The 22,122-nt window shown below is 33.7% G+C and overlaps 1 pseudogene; it reads right to left on the bottom strand.

The window, feature by feature from the left end:
- Positions 1-3,007: 3,007 nt before the first annotated feature.
- Positions 3,008-16,693, bottom strand: LOC145755966 (protein spinster homolog 1-like; annotated as a pseudogene).
- Positions 16,694-22,122: the final 5,429 nt, after the last annotated feature.

Below are 22,122 nucleotides of genomic sequence, written 5' to 3'. Positions count from 1 at the left end.
TTATGTTTATTTAGAATCAATCTTATAAGTTAGCATGATTTAGCTTAACTCTTAAATATTTAAATTGTAAAATTAAATATTACAAAATGTTTATAAATTGTTATATTGTCTGCTTACTGTTAGAACCTTGTAACTCAAAATTTGACAACAAATATACATTTAGCGGAATTTAAAAAATGATTTTATTTGTAATTAAAAAAATAACTTTTTACTAAAATATCATTTGATTTTTAAACTTTAAATAACCTTGTATTTGAAGTAAAAAGATCGAGTGGTTAAAGTTTTGTTAACATACAAATGTTGTTTAATTAAAACTGGTTGCGATTTAAAAAACACCGAAAATTTTAATTTATAAACAGAAGAAATTTCAGCAGATATTAAAAAATACAAATTCTAAAAGCTGCGTTTTCTTGGGCACAGATTCCATAAAACATTTAAAGTTATTTAAATTAAAAGTTTATTTAATTAAAACTGACATAATAACTAAACATCGTTTGTTAATACAATAACTAAATATCTATGATAAAATTAATTTTACAGATCAGTTTTAGCACTTTAAAAATGCCACTGTATTAAGTATACTTGTTTATATAAGGAACAATGTTAATAAACCATACAAAATATACTTGCAAGGTTTAAAAAGTTAATTAATTGTCTTAAGATTGTTTTTATTTAAGTTTTGAGGTTCTACCAGTAAGATGATATTATTTAACAAATATAAAGTAACCAAAATACCTGCTTTATCAGGAAAAACTCGTTTTATTACTGCAACAATTTCATCATGACACGAACACTCTCCAGTAGCCCCAATTGCCCCAATTTCACCCCTTGAACCTTTTTCACCTTTCTCCCCAGCTGGGCCAAGCTTTCCTGGTCTACCTTGTTTAGTTTCAGAAGGTTCATGAGCAGATGCAGTGGGACATGCACTAAAACAAACTGGGTTGTTTTGGGATGCAGCTAAGCATAACCAGAAGCACAAAAACATAAATATTTTCAAACTCATTTCGGCAAGTTTCAAGTTACAATTGTTTTAATCTAAACTCATTTAACAAGCTGGTTATACTTTTGTTATTAATATTTATCACAAATAATTGAAAATAACTTTCCGTCTGTTCCGACATTTTTGTATTAAAACACGCAGGTACCAAAACGCACCAAAAATTATATCTTGATTAATTTTAAATCGGCTGTTATTTAAAATTAAAAAAAAACTTTTTAAATGAGATGTGACGACACTATGATGTAACAATGATAGGAACGCAATAAAATACCCATTCGAATTGTTATCTATTAAGATTTGAAGCGGCAGTAACTTAAACTGTTTGAGTGTTAGTCTCTGACTGTTTGAATGGAAATGTAAAGTCGCCTCATTTTTCTTGTATATATAGACTTACAGTCAGAAGCTTTACGATATCTACTTATGACAATTTTTAATTAACTTAATAACCAAACTACGTTAATATTTGTAAACTTAAACAATTTTATCTAGTAACGCATTCAAATAATTTTTAAAATTTAATTGTGATGTCATAATCTACTAAAGTGACGACAAAGCTCGCTATCGGAGCCGTAAAGCAAGTCAACTATTGTGACATGCAACGAGGTTTCCCATAACAGCGTTAAAAATGTGAAACGTTTCAAGATTGTGCCAGTTAAAGTGTGGGGCAACAATCAAAGTAATTTTGTGAACGCTTTTCTGGATGACGGTTCAGATACAAGTATTTGTACTGCAAGCCTTGCAAAGAAATTAGAAGGAGACAAAAGAACACACCGAGCTTTATACAGCAAATTAAGTAACTAGTCATGGGAGCCGAGTTGACTCACTGTATGTAAAGGAGGTCAAACCGAATCGTTTATTGTCGAAAAGCTTTTGGTACTTGATCATATTGTCAATATAGGTGACAGCATTACAACCAAGAAAGTGGCAAACATGTATCCGCATCTGCGTGACCTGAAGTTTCCTGAACTTAAAACAAAATCAGTGGAGCTACTTCTGGGAAACAATGTTCACGATGCATTCAGGGTTTCTGAATGGCGTTACGGCAAAAAGTGCCAGCCTTTTGGCCCGCATAAGGCGTTGGGTTGGGCGTTGTTTGGCTCAGACCATAACCCAAGAAAATCCTCCCAACGAACTAATGTTAACTTTATGCATGAGCCTGAACAAGTATCGACATCATGCAAAGAAATTTCAGATGTTTTTGTCAAGCAATTTTCACGACCTTGATTGTGCGCAAAAGAGCGAAATATCATTAAACGACAAAAGTACGTTGAAAATTATGAACAAAACAGTTTGGCGAAATGGCTGACACTATGAAGTTGTATTACCCTGGAAAAAGAAATATATTAAACTTTTAACGAATAGAAAGATGACACTTCAAAGGCTGCAATCATTGAAAAAGAAGTTTATTGCTAACCCTGAAACTTTTAGCCAATATAGGAAAGAAATCGATAAATATGTAAAATAAGGACATGTGACTGTATTGGCTAATAGGAATTGTGTAAACGATATAACATGGTATAAACCACACCACTGTACGGGCCCTAAGTTCATTATAGTGTTTGATTGTGCTGCAAACTCGGCGTTGTTTCTTTTAATGACGTTTTATTACAGGGACTTTACTAACAGCCTCGTGGAAGTGCTTTTACGATCTGGTTCCAGAACAACATATTAACACTTAGAATAATTGGCTTAACACTCTTGTTGATTGAGAGAACATTAGTATACCCAGATGTTTTAAACCTTAATATTGATTATGGTTGTATTTAGTTTTATCGCTGAAAGAACTGAAGCCCGGTTTTAGTCAAAGGCAATATGTACGTTGGTGGCAGGCTACATAATCTGTCCCTTTAATCACCAAACATCCGATGATTCTTCCATCTAACCAGGTTGTAACCGAGCTCATTGTAAGTATCATAACAGGCATGGGAATTCGGTAACAATCTATGTCTTGTCCCCCATTGATGGCTGAGGTGGAACGAATTTTAAACAGCAGACCTCTGGTGCCACTCAGCGACGACCTGCCTCACAGTTTAATTTAACTGCCATTGAACTAAATAGCGCAACAGCTGCCATTGATCTAAATAGCGCAACAGTTGCCATTGTGCGGGCAGTTAACGACAATCTTTTCCCTAGGTGATCAATAAACTTTATGTCATTTAATGCGTTTTAAAATTACGTTTTCTAGATAAAAGTCTTTAAAATATAAAATATTTAAAAAATTAACATATATATTTATCTTAACAACCGGTTAAAACTTTTTTAACTATTATACTTTTCGCCAAATTTTATTTTAAATATCGGTAAAATATGTTCTTGCGTTAAAAGTATACGCGGGCTTAACGCTGCAGGCTCCCCGTAGTTTAATAAAAAAATTTGCAGGCCGAAAGCTATTAGTCGTAAAATTTTGCAGGCCGAAAGCTATTAGTCGTAAAATTTTGAAGGCCAGAAGCACCCGTCTTTAATCCGTTTATAAAAAGGTTTTTGAAACAAAAATCTTCAAAAAAAATAATTTCTAAAAACTAACATATGTCATTAACGTAACAACCAATAAAAACTTTTATATATACTGTACTTTATGCAAAATTTTTATTTTAAATATCGGTAAAATATGGTCTTACGCTGACTTTATACACGGGAATTTCATCGCCGACTCCCCGCCGTTTTTTTTTTGCGGGACGAACCTTCTGGCAACTCTTTAAACGTTTTATTCTTCGTGTTTTAGTATATAAATTTATATACATTAACACGGGCAATAACTAATAACATATTTATGCACATTCTTCAGTGTAAAAAATGATAAATTAATGCTTTTTCTTCAAATATTGTTTAGAAATAGGCCCCTATTTGGCAAAATACGTGATATCATAAGGCATTGTCTTGCGTCACCTAAAAGCGCGCGCTTTCAAATTATTTTGTTATAGGTTTTAGTTTGTAAAATTAAAAAATAAATTGACACGGGAAAAGAAAGATAACATGTTCTTGCACATTATTCTTTAAAAAAACTATTAATTTACTGCTTATTTTATTTCAAATACTGTCTAAAAAACTGTATAGGAATACGCGAAAATAAAATTTTTCGCGGTAATTAAAATGCAAAATCCCCGCTGTTTTGAAAAAAATCTTCGGGCTGAAGTGTCTGGTTACCTTTTTGGTCAGTTCGCTGGACGTAAAAACTCATAAAAAAGTAAGGCCGAAGTAAGGTTTAACATACAATTAGACTTTCGCTTCCATACTTAATTTGTTAATTAAATACTTTGTGGTTTGTGTTTCGTATCATATAGTTTGTGTCGCATTTTTGTTTTAATTAAGTGTAGCCTTCTTAACGATGCCCATCTTTACAGCGTACTCTATTGGGGTTTAATAATTGTTTAAGCCATAGTAGTTTATTAGATCCTACATTATTCAAGATATAAACTGCATTCAACTAATCAAAATTTTGCGCCAGACTCATCCCGCGGTGCTGCGATTTTTTAAAATTATTCCTCCTTTCTAGTTATATAGCCCATGAACCACCTCTGTTGTCTACACCTCAAAAGCTGATAAAATATATTCTGACAACAACCTTACGTTAAAATAAAATTAAAATGTACGACCCTGAGCCCCACTGTTTAAAAATAAGTTTTGTTTATAAATTCTGGTATTTTTTCGTAAAGTTATTCTATATATACCTTAAACACTTTAGCCTAGCAATCAAAATGCGATCCCAGCAAACGAACATTCGTTTATAAATGCTGGTTTGAAACTGGTAGAAAAAGGCAATCTTTAAATTTAGGAGAATTAGTCACAAGTTTTTTTTGTAAAAAAAACATGTCTTTATTTTTAATTTCATGTCTTTAACATTTAAATATTTTAATAATTGTGAAAGCATAGTTGCATAAAAACAAAAAAACTTTCTACAGTATTTTAATAATTAGTAATGTGCCGATCGCCGTTTTTTTTGATCAGATCACGATCGGATAACGTGACCGAACAATCGGTAACTTTATCGTCACTAAATACAAAAACAATTGACTCTGTATGTTAAACACTTCTACTTATTCACAAGTTTTTTTAAATATTTAACCGTAATATTCAGTATAATTTACAAGAACTAAAAACAATTTTACTAGCGCGGAAATAAAGCGCTGTAAAAGTTTATGGAAATCTATGTGGTTAAGGCATGTAAAGTGCGTGTTTATTTGTGACGTAAAATTAAAAGTGACGTAATTACCGATTTGCCGATTTTGGACCTTGATCGGGTGATCGCAAAATACCTTCAAAAATCGGCGATTTACGATCACCATTTTGATCGGCACATCACTATTAATAATTTGCATTTTCGAAAAATAATCTGAAAAAATAGATGAAATCAATTTTATAGTTGTTTTAAATTTTAAAAGAAGTAACAAAAACAAAATATATTTCAGAAATATAAAACAATAATAATTTCTCATAAAATATGGAGTAATTATAAAGTAAGGGAATACAAAATCTTAAAAGTAATAAAAACTGTAAAATTAACATTATTTTAATTTCTGTTTAGTTAATATAAATTAGAAAATAAAAACAGCAAGAATGGCAACAAATAATTTAGGAACTAAAATAACTCACTAGTATAATATTAAAAATAACTTTAAAAAAATTTTGGCAAAAAAATTATAAAAAAAATTTCACTAATAAATATTAAATAAAATTAAAATATTGTCATGATAAAATTTTTTAAATTTATAAATGTTTAACATAATTCAAAAACTTTAATATTTTTAATTTAAAGTTTCGTTTTATTAACTATCGCTTCACTTTCTTCACAATTATTCGCTTTAATGCTCATGTGCGGTGAACCACGCAGAAGAGAAATTTGAGTCAACAAAAAGAAAAAAGAACCTGAAATTAGAAAAAAGTTTTTGTAAAAACTAAAAAAATAAATTAAACCAAGTTTAAAAATCAAACTATATAAACCAATAAAATATTATTTAAAAAACTTGGCTTTGCTGCTTAGGGTCCTGGGTTCGATTCCCACTGTTCTCAAGCTGTAACGTTATTGAGTAGGGCGTTATAAACGATATAAATTCTGCTAAGCCAGCACTTAATCAGCAGCATAATTATCGGACAATTATAATCTATAATATCCCAAACTGCCACAACTCGAGACTAGATCAGGGTAACAAATATACCTCCATGTTTAGGTAGTAAAGTTGACCTTCCCACATCGAGGATAAACAATTATCAGAAAAAAAAACTCACTAGCCAAGTAAAATCCTGGGTAAACGATGTACAGTGCTTCCCTGAAACCTAAAACTTTGATCATAGGTGGTACTATAAGAGGGGCATTCCCTCCAATATTATTGATCACAAAAATAAACATAGCGATCGCTGTCGCGCGTGACTGGGCAGGAAAGAACTCAACCAAAACAGTGAACAAAACTCCGAACCACATTTCCGCTGTGTTTTAAATAAAATTTGATTACAATAAAGTCATCTCGAAACTGGGTCGGGGTAACTGTTGTTACTCTTAAAAAAATATAAAACTATTTACCGAATAAATAAGCTCCAAAGAGCGAAATGAAAGCATAAGGCGGAGAAAAGTAAAGCGTTCCCGCCGCTAGAGGGCAGGCTATTGCTTGACTAACGACCAAAACCCACAATCTTGTTCGTACACCTAAAAAAATTTGATTTAAAATTAAAACCCCCAAAAAAATGAAATATTTCTAAATACAAATCTACAAAATTTGTGTTATATTAATAATACTGCCAATTTACACATAATAGGACATTTATATTAACCCCCTTATACCCTATCCCTTCTCTGAAAATAAAACTGTTTTATTGTACTTATTTATCTTTAACGTGGGAAGGTCGAATGCACAACCTAAACATAGAGTAACATCAGTTACCCCGACCCGGTCTCAAGTTGGCAGTTTGGGGTATAATAATTGCTCAATAATTAAGCTGCTGATTAAGTGCTGGCTCAGCAGAAGTTTATATCGTTTATAGCGCCTTACTTAAGGGCTTTACAGCATGGAAGCAGTGGGAATCGAACAACAGAACTTATGTAGTAAAGACAAGGGTTTTGACCACTACACCATGCTGCCAACCTTTAATTTATGTCAAAATTTTCAGATAATGCCGTTTTCGAAACCTATTTTAGAAAAATGTCCATTCAGTAAAATCAAATTTTTAATAATATGATCAAAATAAAAATTACCGTATTTAGAAGCGAGTAAATCAGACAAAATTCCACCAGTGATTATCCCAATCGTTCCACCAACAATGGAAGTTAAACTCATCCACAACCCCACCTCTGTGCCGGGGTAATATTGATCAAAATATAACTGACTGTTGTAAGACCAACAAAAACTTGCTGAAAATATTAAAATTTGATTTAGATTTTGTTATCCTTGATGTGGGAAGGTCGACTTCATGACCTGAACATAGATGAATATTTGTTACCCCGAACCTGTCTCGAGTTAACTTTAGCAGTTTGGCATATTATTATTATTTTTTTGTATATATCTTTATCCTCGATGTGGGAAAGTCGAATGCGCAACTTAAACATAGAGTAACACAAGTTACTCCGACCCAGTCTCGAGTTGCCTGTGGCAGTTTGAGAGCAGAAGGAATCGAACCAAAGACCTCATGTAGTAAAGCCAAGTGATCTGACCACTACAGTATGGAGGGTAAGGTTTAAAGTTTGATTCCCAGTACCGGCATGTTGAAGCACCGACTAAGGATTTTATTGCATGAATATAAAAACTCACCAGAATGTCTGAATGAAGCCCCAACCAGTAACAATAAGATAGTCGAAGATTTGATAAATAATTTGAAAGTTGTCATATTGATTTCAACACCGACTGCTTTTCTAAATAATAAAATTTATAGCCAGGTTTATAAATAGCTTAGTTAAAAATATAGTTTGCAAAATAGGCCAAATAACTTTTAAACATTTCTCCAAAAAAATAAGAAAATTTACGGCAAACTTAAAAAATACAATTTTTATAATGAAAACGACAGCATGGTGTAGTGGTAAGAACAGTTGCTACACCACACATAAGGTCGTGGGTTCAATCCCCACTGCTCTTATGCTGTAGCACCCTTAAGTAAGGTGTTATAAACGGTGTGAACACCTGCTGAGCCAACACTTAATCAGCAGATTAATTATCAGACAAATATATTGAATAATATCCCAAACTGCCAAAGTCAACTCTATGTTTAGGTCATGAGATCGACCTTCTCACATCGAGGATAAAGAATTACAGAAAACGGGTTCATTTATTAAACATTTTATCAAAAGTATTAAATACCAAAGTCTATCTCATATTTGTTATTCTCTTCAGCTTGTTCTATAATTTTACGTTCTGGTTCTTTGACAGAGAAATATAAAATAATCGCCATAATTATGCCTGGAGCTCCAGCTATAAAGTAACACCAAAGCACAAAAACATAAAAATTTTCAAACTCATTCTTTAAATTCTTTAAATTTTTAAATTCTTTAAATTCTTATTAAATTCTTTAAATTCATTCTTTAAATTCTTTAAATTTTAAAATTCTTTAAATTTTTAAATTCTTTAAATTACCCCCCCTCCCACACTTCAAAGGCTGCAATCATTGAAAAAGAAGTTTATTGCTAACCCTGAAACTTTTAGCCAATATAGGAAAGAAATCGATAAATATGTAAAATAAGGACATGTGACTGTATTGGCTAATAGGAATTGTGTAAACGATATAACATGGTATAAACCACACCACTGTACGGGCCCTAAGTTCATTATAGTGTTTGATTGTGCTGCAAACTCGGCGTTGTTTCTTTTAATGACGTTTTATTACAGGGACTTTACTAACAGCCTCGTGGAAGTGCTTTTACGATCTGGTTCCAGAACAACATATTAACACTTAGAATAATTGGCTTAACACTCTTGTTGATTGAGAGAACATTAGTATACCCAGATGTTTTAAACCTTAATATTGATTATGGTTGTATTTAGTTTTATCGCTGAAAGAACTGAAGCCCGGTTTTAGTCAAAGGCAATATGTACGTTGGTGGCAGGCTACATAATCTGTCCCTTTAATCACCAAACATCCGATGATTCTTCCATCTAACCAGGTTGTAACCGAGCTCATTGTAAGTATCATAACAGGCATGGGAATTCGGTAACAATCTATGTCTTGTCCCCCATTGATGGCTGAGGTGGAACGAATTTTAAACAGCAGACCTCTAGTGCCACTCAGCGACGACCTGCCTCACAGTTTAATTTAACTGCCATTGAACTAAATAGCGCAACAGCTGCCATTGATCTAAATAGCGCAACAGTTGCCATTGTGCGGGCAGTTAACGACAATCTTTTCCCTAGGTGATCAATAAACTTTATGTCATTTAATGCGTTTTAAAATTACGTTTTCTAGATAAAAATCTTTAAAATATGAAATATTTAAAAAATTAACATATATATTTATCTTAACATCCGGTTAAAACTTTTTTAACTATTATACTTTTCGCCAAATTTTATTTTAAATATCGGTAAAATATGTTCTTGCGTTAAAAGTATACGCGGGCTTAACGCTGCAGGCTCCCCGTAGTTTAATAAAAAAATTTGCAGGCCGAAAGCTATTAGTCGTAAAATTTTGCAGGCCGAAAGCTTATAGTCGTAAAATTTTGAAGGCCAGAAGCACCCGTCTTTAATCCGTTTATAAAAAGGTTTTTGAAACAAAAATCTTCAAAAAAAATAATTTCTAAAAACTAACATATGTCATTAACGTAACAACCAATAAAAACTTTTATATATACTGTACTTTATGCAAAATTTTTATTTTAAATATCGGTAAAATATGGTCTTACGCTGACTTTATACACGGGAATTTCATCGCCGACTCCCCGCCGTTTTTTTTTTGCGGGACGAACCTTCTGGCAACTCTTTAAACGTTTTATTCTTCGTGTTTTAGTATATAAATTTATATACATTAACACGGGCAATAACCAATAACATATTTATGCACACTCTTCAGTGTAAAAAATGATAAATTAATGCTTTTTCTTCAAATATTGTTTAGAAATAGGCCCCTATTTCGCAAAATACGTGATATCATAAGGCATTGTCTTGCGTCACCTAAAAGCGCGCGCTTTCAAATTATTTTGTTATAGGTTTTAGTTTGTAAAATTAAAAAATAAATTGACACGGGAAAAGAAAGATAACATGTTCTTGCACATTATTCTTTAAAAAAACTATTAATTTACTGCTTATTTTATTTCAAATACTGTCTAAAAAACTGTATAGGAATACGCGAAAATAAAATTTTTCGCAGTAATTAAAATGCAAAATCCCCGCTGTTTTGAAAAAAATCTTCGGGCTGAAGTGTCTGGTTACCTTTTTGGTCAGTTCGCTGGACGTAAAAACTCATAAAAAAGTAAGGCCGAAGTAAGGTTTAACATACAATTAGACTTTCGCTTCCATACTTAATTTGTTAATTAAATACTTTGTGGTTTGTGTTTCGTATCATATAGTTTGTGTCGCATTTTTGTTTTAATTAAGTGTAGCCTTCTTAACGATGCCCATCTTTACAGCGTACTCTATTGGGGTTTAATAATTGTTTAAGCCATAGTAGTTTATTAGATCCTACATTATTCAAGATATAAACTGCATTCAACTAATCAAAATTTTGCGCCAGACTCATCCCGCGGTGCTGCGATTTTTTAAAATTATTCCTCCTTTCTAGTTATATAGCCCATGAACCACCTCTGTTATCTACACCTCAAAAGCTGATAAAATATATTCTGACAACAACCTTACGTTAAAATAAAATTAAAATGTACGACCCTGAGCCCCACTGTTTAAAAATAAGTTTTGTTTATAAATTCTGGTATTTTTTCGTAAAGTTATTCTATATATACCTTAACCACTTTAGCCTAGCAATCAAAATGCGATCCCAGCAAACGAACATTCGTTTATAAATGCTGGTTTGAAACTGGTAGAAAAAGGCAATCTTTAAATTTAGGAGAATTAGTCACAAGTTTTTTTTGTAAAAAAAACATGTCTTTATTTTTAATTTCATGTCTTTAACATTTAAATATTTTAATAATTGTAAAAGCATAGTTGCATAAAAACAAAAAAATTTTCTACAGTATTTTAATAATTAGTAATGTGCCGATCGCCGTTTTTTTTGATCAGATCACGATCGGATAACGTGACCGAACAATCGGTAACTTTATCGTCACTAAATACAAAAACAATTGACCCTGTATGTTAAACACTTCTACTTATTCACAAGTTTTTTTAAATATTTAACCGTAATATTCAGTATAATTTACAAGAACTAAAAACAATTTTACTAGCGCGGAAATAAAGCGCTGTAAAAGTTTATGGAAATCTATGTGGTTAAGGCATGTGCGTGTTTATTTGTGACGTAAAATTAAATGTGACGTAATTACCGATCTGCCGATTTTGGACCTTGATCGGGTGATCGCAAAATACCTTCAAAAATCGGCGATTTACGATCACCATTTTGATCGGCACATCACTATTAATAATTTGCATTTTCGAAAAATAATCTGAAAAAATAGATGATATCAATTTTAAAGTTCTTGAAAATTTTAAAAGAAGTAACAAAAACAAAATATATTTCAGAAATATAAAACAATAATTCTCATAAAATATGGAGTAATTATAAAGTAAGGGAATACAAAATCTTAAAAGTAATAAAAACTGTAAAATTATTTAAATTTCTGTTTATTTGATATAAATTAGAAAATAAAAACAGCAAGAATGGCAACAAATAATTTAGGAACTAAAATAACTCACTAGTATAATATTAAAAATAACTTTAAAAAAATTTTGGCAAAAAATTATAAAAAAAATTTCACTAAAATATTGTCATGATAAAATTTTTTAAATTTATAAATGTTTAAAATAATTCAAAAACTTTTTTTTTCAATTTAAAGTTTTGTTTTATTAACTATCGCTTCACTTTCTTCACAATTATTCGCTTTAATGCTCATGTGCGGTGAACCACGCAGAAGAGAAATTTGAGTCAACAAAAAGAAAAAAGAACCTGAAATTAGAAAAAAGTTTTCGTAAAACTAACTAAAAAAAGGGTTTAAAAATCAAACTATATAAACCAATAAAATATTATTCAAAAAAATTGGCTTTGCTGCATGAGGTCCTGGGTTCGATTCCCACTGCTCTCAAGCTGTAACGTTATTAAGTAAGGTGCTTAAACTCCTGCTAAGCCAGCACTTAATCAGCAGCTTAATTATCAGACAATTATAATCTATAATATCCCGAACTGCCACAACTCGAGACTGGGTCAGGGTAACAAATATACCTCCATGTTTAGGTCGTAAAGTCGATCTTTCACACATCGAGGATAAACAGTTATAAAGAAAAAAAAAACTTACTAGCCAAGTAAAATCCTGGGTAAACGATGTACAGTGCTTCCCTGAAACCTAAAACTTTGATCATAGGTGGTACTATAAGAGGGGCATTCCCTCCGATATTATTGATCACAAAAATAAACATAGCGATCGCTGTCGCGCGTGACTGGGCAGGAAAGAACTCAACCAAAACAGTGAACAAAACTCCGAACCACATTTCCGCTGTGTTTTAAATAAAATTTGATTACAATAAAGTCATCTCGAAACTGGGTTGGGGTAACTGTTGTTACTCTTAAAAAATATGAAATATTTACCGAATAAATAAGCTCCAAAGAGCGAAATAAAAGCATAAGGCGGAGAAAAGTAAAGAGTTCCCGCCGCTAGAGGGCAGGCTATTGCTTGACTAACAACCAAAACCCATAATCTTGTTCGTAAACCTAAAAAAATTAAATTTAAAATTAAACCCCCACAAAAATATGGAATATTTCTAAATACAAAACTACAAAATTTGTGTTATATTAATAATACTGTCAATTTACACATAATTGGACATTTATATTAACCCCTTACACCCTATCCCTTCTCTGAAAATAAAACTGTTTTTGTACTTATTTATCCTCGATGTGGGAAGGTCGAATGCACAACCTAAACATAGAGTAACATCAGTTACCCCGACCCAGTCTCAAGTTGGCAGTTTGGGATATTATAATTACTCAATAATTAAGCTGCTGATTAAGTGTTGGCTCAGCAGGAGTTTATATCGTTTATAGCGCCTTACTTAAGGGCTCTACAGCATGAAAGCAGTGGGGATCGAACAACAGAACTTATGTAGTAAAGACAAGGGTTTTGACCACTACACCATGCTGCCAAACTTTAATTTATGTCAAAATTTTCAGATAATGCCATTTTCGAAAACTATTTTAGAAAAAAGTCCATTCAGTAAAATCAATTTTTAATAATATGATCAAAATAAAGATTACCGTATTTAGAAGCGAGTAAATCGGACAAAATTCCACCAGTGATTATCCCAATCGTTCCACCAACGATGGAAGTTAAACTCATCCACAACCCCACCTCTGTGCCGGGGTAATATTGATCAAAATATAACTGACTGTTGTAAGACCAACAAAAACTTGCTGAAAATATTAAAATTTGATTTAGATTTTGTTATCCTCGATGTGGGAAGGTCGACTTCATGACCTAAACAAAGATGAATATTTGTTACCTTGACCCAGTCTCGAGTTAACTTTAGCAGTTTGGGATATTATTATTTTTTTTTGTATATATCTTTATCCTCGATGTGGGAAAGTCGAATGCGCGACTTAAACATAGAATAACATCAGTTACCCTGACCTAGTTTCGAGTTGCCTGTGGCCGTTTGGGATATTATAGATTATAATTGCCTGATAAATAAGCTGCTAATTAAGTTCTGGCTCAGCAGGAGTTTATAGCTCCTTACTCAAAAGCACTACAGCACGAGAGCAGAAGGGATCGAACCAAAGACCTCATGTAGTAAAGCAAAGTGATTCGACCACTACAGTATGTAGGGTGAGGTTTAAAGTTTGATTCCCAGTAGCGGCATGTTGAAGCACCGACTAAGGATTTTATTGCATAAATATAAAGCTCACCAGAATGTCTGAATGAAGCCCCAACCAGTAACAATAAGATAGTTGGAGATTTGATAAATAATTTGAAAGTTGTCAAAATTGATTTCAACACCGACTGCTTTTCTAAATAATCAAATTTATAGCCAGGTTTATAAATAGCTTAGTTAAAAATATAGTTTGCAAAATAGGCCAAATAACTTTTAAACATTTCTCCAAAATAAAGAGAAATTTTACGACAGACTTAAAAAACATAATTCTTATAATGAAAATGGCAGAATGGTGTAGTGGTAAGAACACTTGCTACACCACCATGAGGTTGTGGGTTCAATCCCCACTGCTCTCATGTGGTAGCGCCCTTAAGTAAGGTGTTATAAACGGTGTGAACTCCTACTGAGCCAACACTTAATCAGCAGCATAATTATCAGACAAATATATTTAATAATATCCAAAACTGCTAAAGGCAACTCGAGACTGAGTCGGGGTAACTAATGTTACTCTATGTTTAGGTCGTGAGATCGACCTTCCCACATTGAGGATAAATAAATCCAAAAAACAGTTTTATTTATTAAACATTTTATCAAAAGTATTAAATACCAAAGTCTATCTCATATTTGTTATTCTCTTCAGCTTGTTCTATAATTTTACGTACTGGTTCTCTGACAGAGAAATATAAAATAATCGCCATAATTATGCCTGGAGCTCCAGCTATAAAGTAACACCAACGCCAGCTCTAAGAAAAAATTAACAAAAGATTAGTTAAAAATCAATTCAAAACAATAAAATTAATTTTTTGGGGGTTGATTTGATAAAAAAACCTAAAAATAAATTGTTCAAAAATAGGGTAGGCTACTACGTTATGAGAGTAGTAGGAATCGAACCCAAGTTCTCATGTAGTAAAGCCAAGTGTTCTGACTACTACACCGCACTGTCGTTCAAAAAATATTTAAAATATTTTCACCATTCCAAGAATGTTGGCGTCAGTCACATAATTTCCAACAGCAAATGCCAAACCATATCCAAAATAAATTCCAAAGTTGAAAAAACTCATCGCAAAAGCTCAAACTTTCTGTGAGAAAATGTCGGCCACCAAACTTGAGGTAAGAGGAGTACAGGCCGACTCTCTGAGAAAAAAGTTTTAGGTTTATAAGAGAATTTATTATACATACAAAAAAATTTGATATTATTAAAGTTTGTTAAGACCCTAGCATAAGAGCAGTGGGAATTGAACACAGAACCTCACGTAGTGATGCCAAGTGCTCTTACCACTACACCATGCTTCACCCACAAATTAAGTTAAAAATAATAACTGGTACAAAAAACTTTTTTTTTTTAAATATTTTTTTACTGAAACAAACTTTAAACTCACCCTGCCCCAAAGCCAACTCTCAGCAAAGCTAACAACCAATAAGTGTCGGCAAATCCGGTGGTAAAAGTCATTACCGAGTAAAAGAAAACACTTGCAGATAATATCTGGATTCTAAACCATAAAATAAAAAGAGTTTTATAAAAAGTTAATTAAAAATTTTAATATTAAAAAGCAAAATAAATAAAAAAAAATTTTTGAAAGATTTTAGGTTTGCATAGAAAATGGAGTTACTGACATTTTACTAAAAACTATATTCCCAAAAAACACCATTTTACTAACAATAGCACATTTTCAGTTACCTCTCTTTTACTCAAAAAAAAGTTATAAAACAAATTATAAAAAAAATTAATCCCCACAGCTCTCATGATGTAGCGCCCTTGAGTAAGGTGCTAAAAACGGTATAAACTCCTGCTGAGCCAACACTTAATCAGCAGCTTAATTATCGGGCAACTATATTCTCTATATTATCCCAAACTGCTACAGGCAACTCGATACTGGGTCAGAGTAAATGATGTTACTCTATGTTTAGGTCGTGAAGTTGACCTTTCCACATTAAGGATAAATAAAAAGAAAAAATAGTCGGTAATCAACCTGTTATATTTATCGCCAACAATTCCCATTACAACTCCCATAACAGTAAAAATGGCAATAAATATTGGACCAGCAAGAACTTGGTATTCTATTCCCTGGCCTGAGTAATTCCATTCACAATATATCGTTCCATTCAATCCCATGAGATTACATCTAAAAATTAAGATTATTAATAATTTACTTTGTTAGTTAGCATGTTGTAACATCCTTGAGTAAGACCTGAGATCCTGGGTTTGATTCCCGCTGCTGGCATAATGTAGCATCATTAGGTAAGACCTGAGATTCTGGGTTTGATTCCCACTGCTGGCATGTTGTAGCATCCTTAAGTAAGACATGAGATCCTGAGTTTGATTCCTACTACTAGCATGTTGTAGCATTCTTGAGTAAGACCTGCAATCCTGGGTTTGATTCCTACTGCTGGCATGTTGTAGCATCCTTAAGTAAGATCTGAGATGCTGGATTTGATTCCCACTGCTAGCAAGTTGTAACATCTTTGAGTAAGACCTGGGGTTCTTGAATTGATTCCCAATAAAATAATATTAGCATGCAAAATTAACAACTACTCACTGTGTTGAATTCTTCACATCTCTGCATTTTGTGTTTAACAGTTTTTCAACATTTATGTCCAAGGTCAAACAAGCCATGTCTCCAAAATGAACGTCCTGTGCCATTTCCTTTGAGGTGACACCGATCATAAAATGACCCAACTCCCCGAACCCATAACACAACATTAGGATTGTTATACAATACCAATGATACATGGGCTCCCCTTTAAATGTTTTAACCATTTTGAAATTGTTTTCCTGATGTTAAAGTAAACTGAATTTAAATTCTGTTAAAATATATTTTTACATTTATTAATTAGTGATGCGGAAAGGTCGACTTGACAACTTAAAAAAAGCTGCTGATTAAGTGCTAGTTCAAGTTCATACGGTTTATAGCACCTTATTTAAGAGCGCTACAGCATGGAAGCAATGAGAATCGAACCCAGAACCCTCATGTTGTAAACCCAAGTGTTTTTTTTTTGAAAATATCTTTATCCTCGATGTGGGAAAGTCGAATGCGCGACTTAAACATAAAAAGTATATATAAATTTAAAATTTGATAAATAAAAATTGTTCGTTATTCGTTTAAATATTAATAAAATAATAAAAACATTTTTCAGCAAAAAAGATTTAATTTATGCCAGAATATATCAGCTAACGCAAACAATTTTGGCAAATATTACCAGACCATAACTTTTCTGATATTTTTAACTTAAATATATCTTAACATCTTTTTATTTTTACTTTATAATTTGCTCAATTAATCTAAAAACATCTGTTTTTGGTCTGTTTACAAAATCACATTTCCTCAACGCGATGTCAACAAAAAGTTGAAGTAGTTACTCATATGCGGCGTACGAAAAATGTCACCACTTTTTAAATATTCATTGCAAGAAAGTCGCCTTCAAGACCTAAATATAGAGTAACAACTGTTACCTTGACCCAGTCCTAAGTTGCCTTTAGCAGGTTAGAGTATTATTGATTATATTTGCACAATAAATAAACTGCTATATAAGTTATGACCCAGCAAGAGTTTATGTCGTTTATAGCACCTTACTCAAGGGCGCTACTGCATGAGAGCAGTGGGACTTAAATCTAGGACCTCGTATAGAAAAGCCAAGTGTTCTGACTACTAAACCAGGCTGCCTTAACATAATTTAACTAAAAACATTTTACCAAATAAACATGAATTAGAAACTGTACAAAAAACGATGTTTTACCATTTTTATCACAAACAAACAAGCCCAAGATATTCACCTCAAAAACTACCAAGCGACCTAACTACTAAGACTAAAACGCAAGACATCTACCTAAAAACCTAGCAAGCGAACCAACTACTAAGACTGTAGTGCAAGACATCTACCAAAAATCCTAACAAGTGACCTAACTACTTAGACTAAAGCGCAACACATCTACCAAAAAATCTCGCAAGCAACCTAACTACTAAGACTGAAGCGCAACACATCTACCAAAAAAACTAGCAAGCGACCTAACTACTAAGACTGAAGCGCAAGACATCTACCAAAAAATCTCGCAAGCAACCTAACTACTAAGACTGAAGCGCAACACATCTACCAAAAAAACAAGCAAGCGACCTAACTACTAAGACTGTAGTGCAAGACATCTACCAAAAATCCTAACAAGTGACCTAACTACTTAGACTAAAGCGCAACACATCTACCAAAAAATCTCGCAAGCAACCTAACTACTAAAACTGAAGCGCAACACATCTACCAAAAAACCTAGCAAGCGACCTAACTACTAAGACTGAAGCGCAAGACATCTACCAAAAAAACTAGCAAGCAACCTAACTAATAAGACTAAAGCGCAAGACATCTAACAAAAAAACCAGCAAGCGACCTAACTACCTAAACGGACCAAAGCTTTAAAACTATGCCAACTTAGGGGAAAACAGTTCCTGCCATAGCGTAGGTGATCCGATATTCATAAAAGCGAACAGTCGATCAAAGCCATCGGCCTAAAGGCACTACAAGCTAATCAGACGCGCTTATAAAACCAACGAATATCCACGTACGGAGAAGTGGTTGGCCTCCCATTGTCGCTGGGAGGTCTCCCATTTACACTTCCCTAACTGTTAGTTGAACATCGAAATCTTGAGCCTAGGTTAAGCTTAAAATGAAGCTATTTGTGGTCCTTTGTAAAAGTCCAAGTTTACGCTTTGTATATGTGTTGGCTTAGCATAAGCAAAAATTTATTTTAAACGACAATTTTTTTGATTTTTGTAAATAAAAAATGTTTTGGGTGAAAATTGTGACATGTTGAAAATTGAAAGCTTGCGTCGTTCGTCCGGTTTATAAAATGCGGAAAAGCGGAATTTTTAAACCTTACCCTAATCTAAGGTTGAAAATATAGGAAAGATATTTAACATATTTAGAGCATGAGATTTTCTTAAAAGAGCATTTCAAGGCACAATATTTTAGTAAAAGGTAATTAAAAAGTTAACTCAGAACCTGAGTTCTTTTTTCATAATGATGCACACTATAAGGCTAATAATAAAGATGCTACAACATACCATCAGTGGGAATTAAACCCAGGATCTCAGGTCTTAAGGATGTTACAACATGCCATCAGTGGGAATCAAACTAAAGACCTCAGGTCCTACTTAAAGATGCTATAACATGCCATCAGTGGGAATCAAACTAAAAACCTTAGGTTCTTACTTAAAAATGCTACAACATGCCATCAGTGAGAATCAAACCAAGGACCTCAGGTTCTTACTTAAAGATCCTACAACATGCCATCAGTGGGAATCAAACTAAGGACCTTAGGTTCTTTTTTAAAGATGCTACAACATGCTATCAGTGGGAATCAAACTAAGGACCTCAGGTTCTTACTTAAAGATCCTACAACATGCCATCAGTGGGAATCAAACTAAGGACCTCAGGTTCTTACTTAAAGATGCTACAACATGCCATCAGTGGGAATCAAACTAAGGACCTCAGGTTCTTACTTAAAGATCCTACAACATGCCATCAGTGGGAATCAAACTAAGGACCTAAAGTTCTTACTTAAAGATGCTACAACATGCCATCAGTGGGAATCAAACTAAGGACCTCAGGTTCTACTTAAAGATCCTACAACATGCCATCAGTGGGAATCAAACTAAGGACCTAAAGTTCTTACTTAAAGATGCTACAACATGCTATCAGTGGGAATCAAACTAAGGACCTCAGGTTCTTACTTAAAGATCCTACAACATGCCATCAGTGGGAATCAAACTAAGGACCTCAGGTTCTTACTTAAAGATCCTACAACATGCCATCAGTGGGAATCAAACTAAGGACCTCAGGTTCTTACTTAAAGATCCTACAACATGCCATCAGTGGGAATCAAACTAAGGACCTCAGGTTCTTACTTAAAGATCCTACAACATGCCATCAGTGGGAATCAAACTAAGGACCTCAGGTTCTAATTTAAAGATCCTACAACATGCCATCAGTGGGAATCAAACTAAGGACCTCAGGTTCTTACTTAAAGATCCTACAACATGCCAGCAGTGGGAATTAAACTAAGGACCTCAGGTTCTTACTTAAAGATCCTACAACATGCCATCAGTGGGAATCAAACTAAGAACCTCAGGTTCTTACTTAAAGATCCTACAACATGCCATCAGTGGGAATCAAACTAAGGACCCCAGGTTCTTACTTAAAGATGCTACAACATGCCATCAGTGGGAATTAAACTAAGGACCCCAGGTTCTTTTTTAAAGATTATACAACATGCCATCAGTGAAAATTAAACTAAGGACCTCAGGTTCTTACTTAAAGATCCTACAACATGCCATCAGTGGGAATCAAACTAAGAACCTCAGGTTCTTACTTAAAGATCCTACAACATGCCATCAGTGAAAATTAAACTAAGGACCTCAGGTTCTTACTTAAAGATCCTACAACATGCCATCAGTGGGAATCAAACTAAGAACCTCAGGTTCTTACTTAAAGATCCTACAACATGCCATCAGTGGGAATCAAACCAAGGACCTCAGGTTCTTACTTAAAGATCCTACAACATGCCATCAGTGGGAATCAAACTAAGAACCTCAGGTTCTTACTTAAAGATACTACAACATGCCATCAGTGGGAATTAAACTAAGGACCTCAGGTTCTTTTTTAAAGATGATACAACATGCCATCAGTGGGGTTCAAACTAAGGACCCCAGGTTCTTACTTAAAGATCCTACAACATGCCATCAGTGGGAATTAAACTAAGGACCTCAGGTTCTTTTTTAAAGATGATACAACATGCCATCAGTGGGGTTCAAACTAGGGACCTCAGGTTCTTACTTAAAGATGCTACAACATGCCATCAGTGGGAATCAAACCAAGGACCTCAGGTTCTTACTTAAAGATCCTACAACATGCCATCAGTGGGAATCAAACTAAGAACCTCAGGTTCTTACTTAAAGATACTACAACATGCCATCAGTGGGAATTAAACTAAGGACCTCATGTTCTTTTTTAAAGATGATACAACATGCCATCAGTGGGAATCAAACTAAGGACCTCAGGTTCTTACTTAAATATTATACAACATGCCATCAGTGGGAATCAAACTAAGAACCTCAGGTTCTTTTTTAAAGATTATACAACATGCCATCAGTGGGGTTCAAACTAGGGACCTCAGGTTCTTACTTAAAGATCCTACAACATGCCATCAGTGGGAATCAAACTAAGGACCTCAGGTTCTTACTTAAAGATCCTACAACATGCCATCAGTGGGAATCAAACTAAGGACCTCAGGTTCTTACTTAAAGATCCTACAACATGCCATCAGTGGAAATCAAACTAAGAACCTCAGGTCTTACTTAAAGATCCTACAACATGCCATCAGTGGAAATCAAACTAAGAACCTCAGGTCTTACTTAAAGATCCTACAACATGCCATCAGTGGGAATCAAACTAAGGACCTCAGGTTCTTACTTAAAGATCCTACAACATGCCATCAGTGGGAATCAAACTAAGGACCTCAGGTTCTTACTTAAAGATCCTACAACATGCCATCAGTGGAAATCAAACTAAGAACCTCAGGTCTTACTTAAAGATGCTACAACATGCCATCAGTGAAAATCAAACTAAGAACCTCAGGTTCTTACTTAAAGATGCTACAACATGCCATCAGTGAAAATCAAACTAAGAACCTCAGGTTCTTACTTAAAGATCCTACAACATGCCATCAGTGGGAATCAAACTAAGAACCTCAGGTTCTTACTTAAAGATCCTACAACATGCCATCAGTGGGAATCAAACTAAAGACCTCAGGTTCTTACTTAAAGATCCTACAACATGCCATCAGTGGGAATCAAACTAAGGACCTCAGGTTCTTACTTAAAGATCCTACAACATGCCATCAGTGGGAATCAAACTAAGGACATCAGGTTCTTACTTAAAGATCTTACAACATGCCATCAGTGGGAATCAAACTAAGGACCTCAGGTTCTTACTTAAAGATCCTACAACATGCCATCAGTGGGAATCAAACTAAGGACCTCAGGTTCTTACTTAAAGATGATACAACATGCCATCAGTGGGAATCAAACTAAAGACCTCAGGTTCTTACTTAAAGATCCTACAACATGCCATCAGTGGGGTTCAAACTAAGCACCTCAGGTTCTTACTTAAAGATGATACAACATGCCATCAGTGGGAATCAAA

Source organism: Corella eumyota, chromosome 6 (assembly GCF_963082875.1).
Source record: "Corella eumyota chromosome 6, kaCorEumy4.1, whole genome shotgun sequence".
Lineage (NCBI taxonomy): Eukaryota > Metazoa > Chordata > Ascidiacea > Phlebobranchia > Corellidae > Corella > Corella eumyota.
The sequence above is the reverse complement of the archived record's forward strand: the minus strand, read 5'-3'. Positions and strand labels throughout refer to the sequence as shown.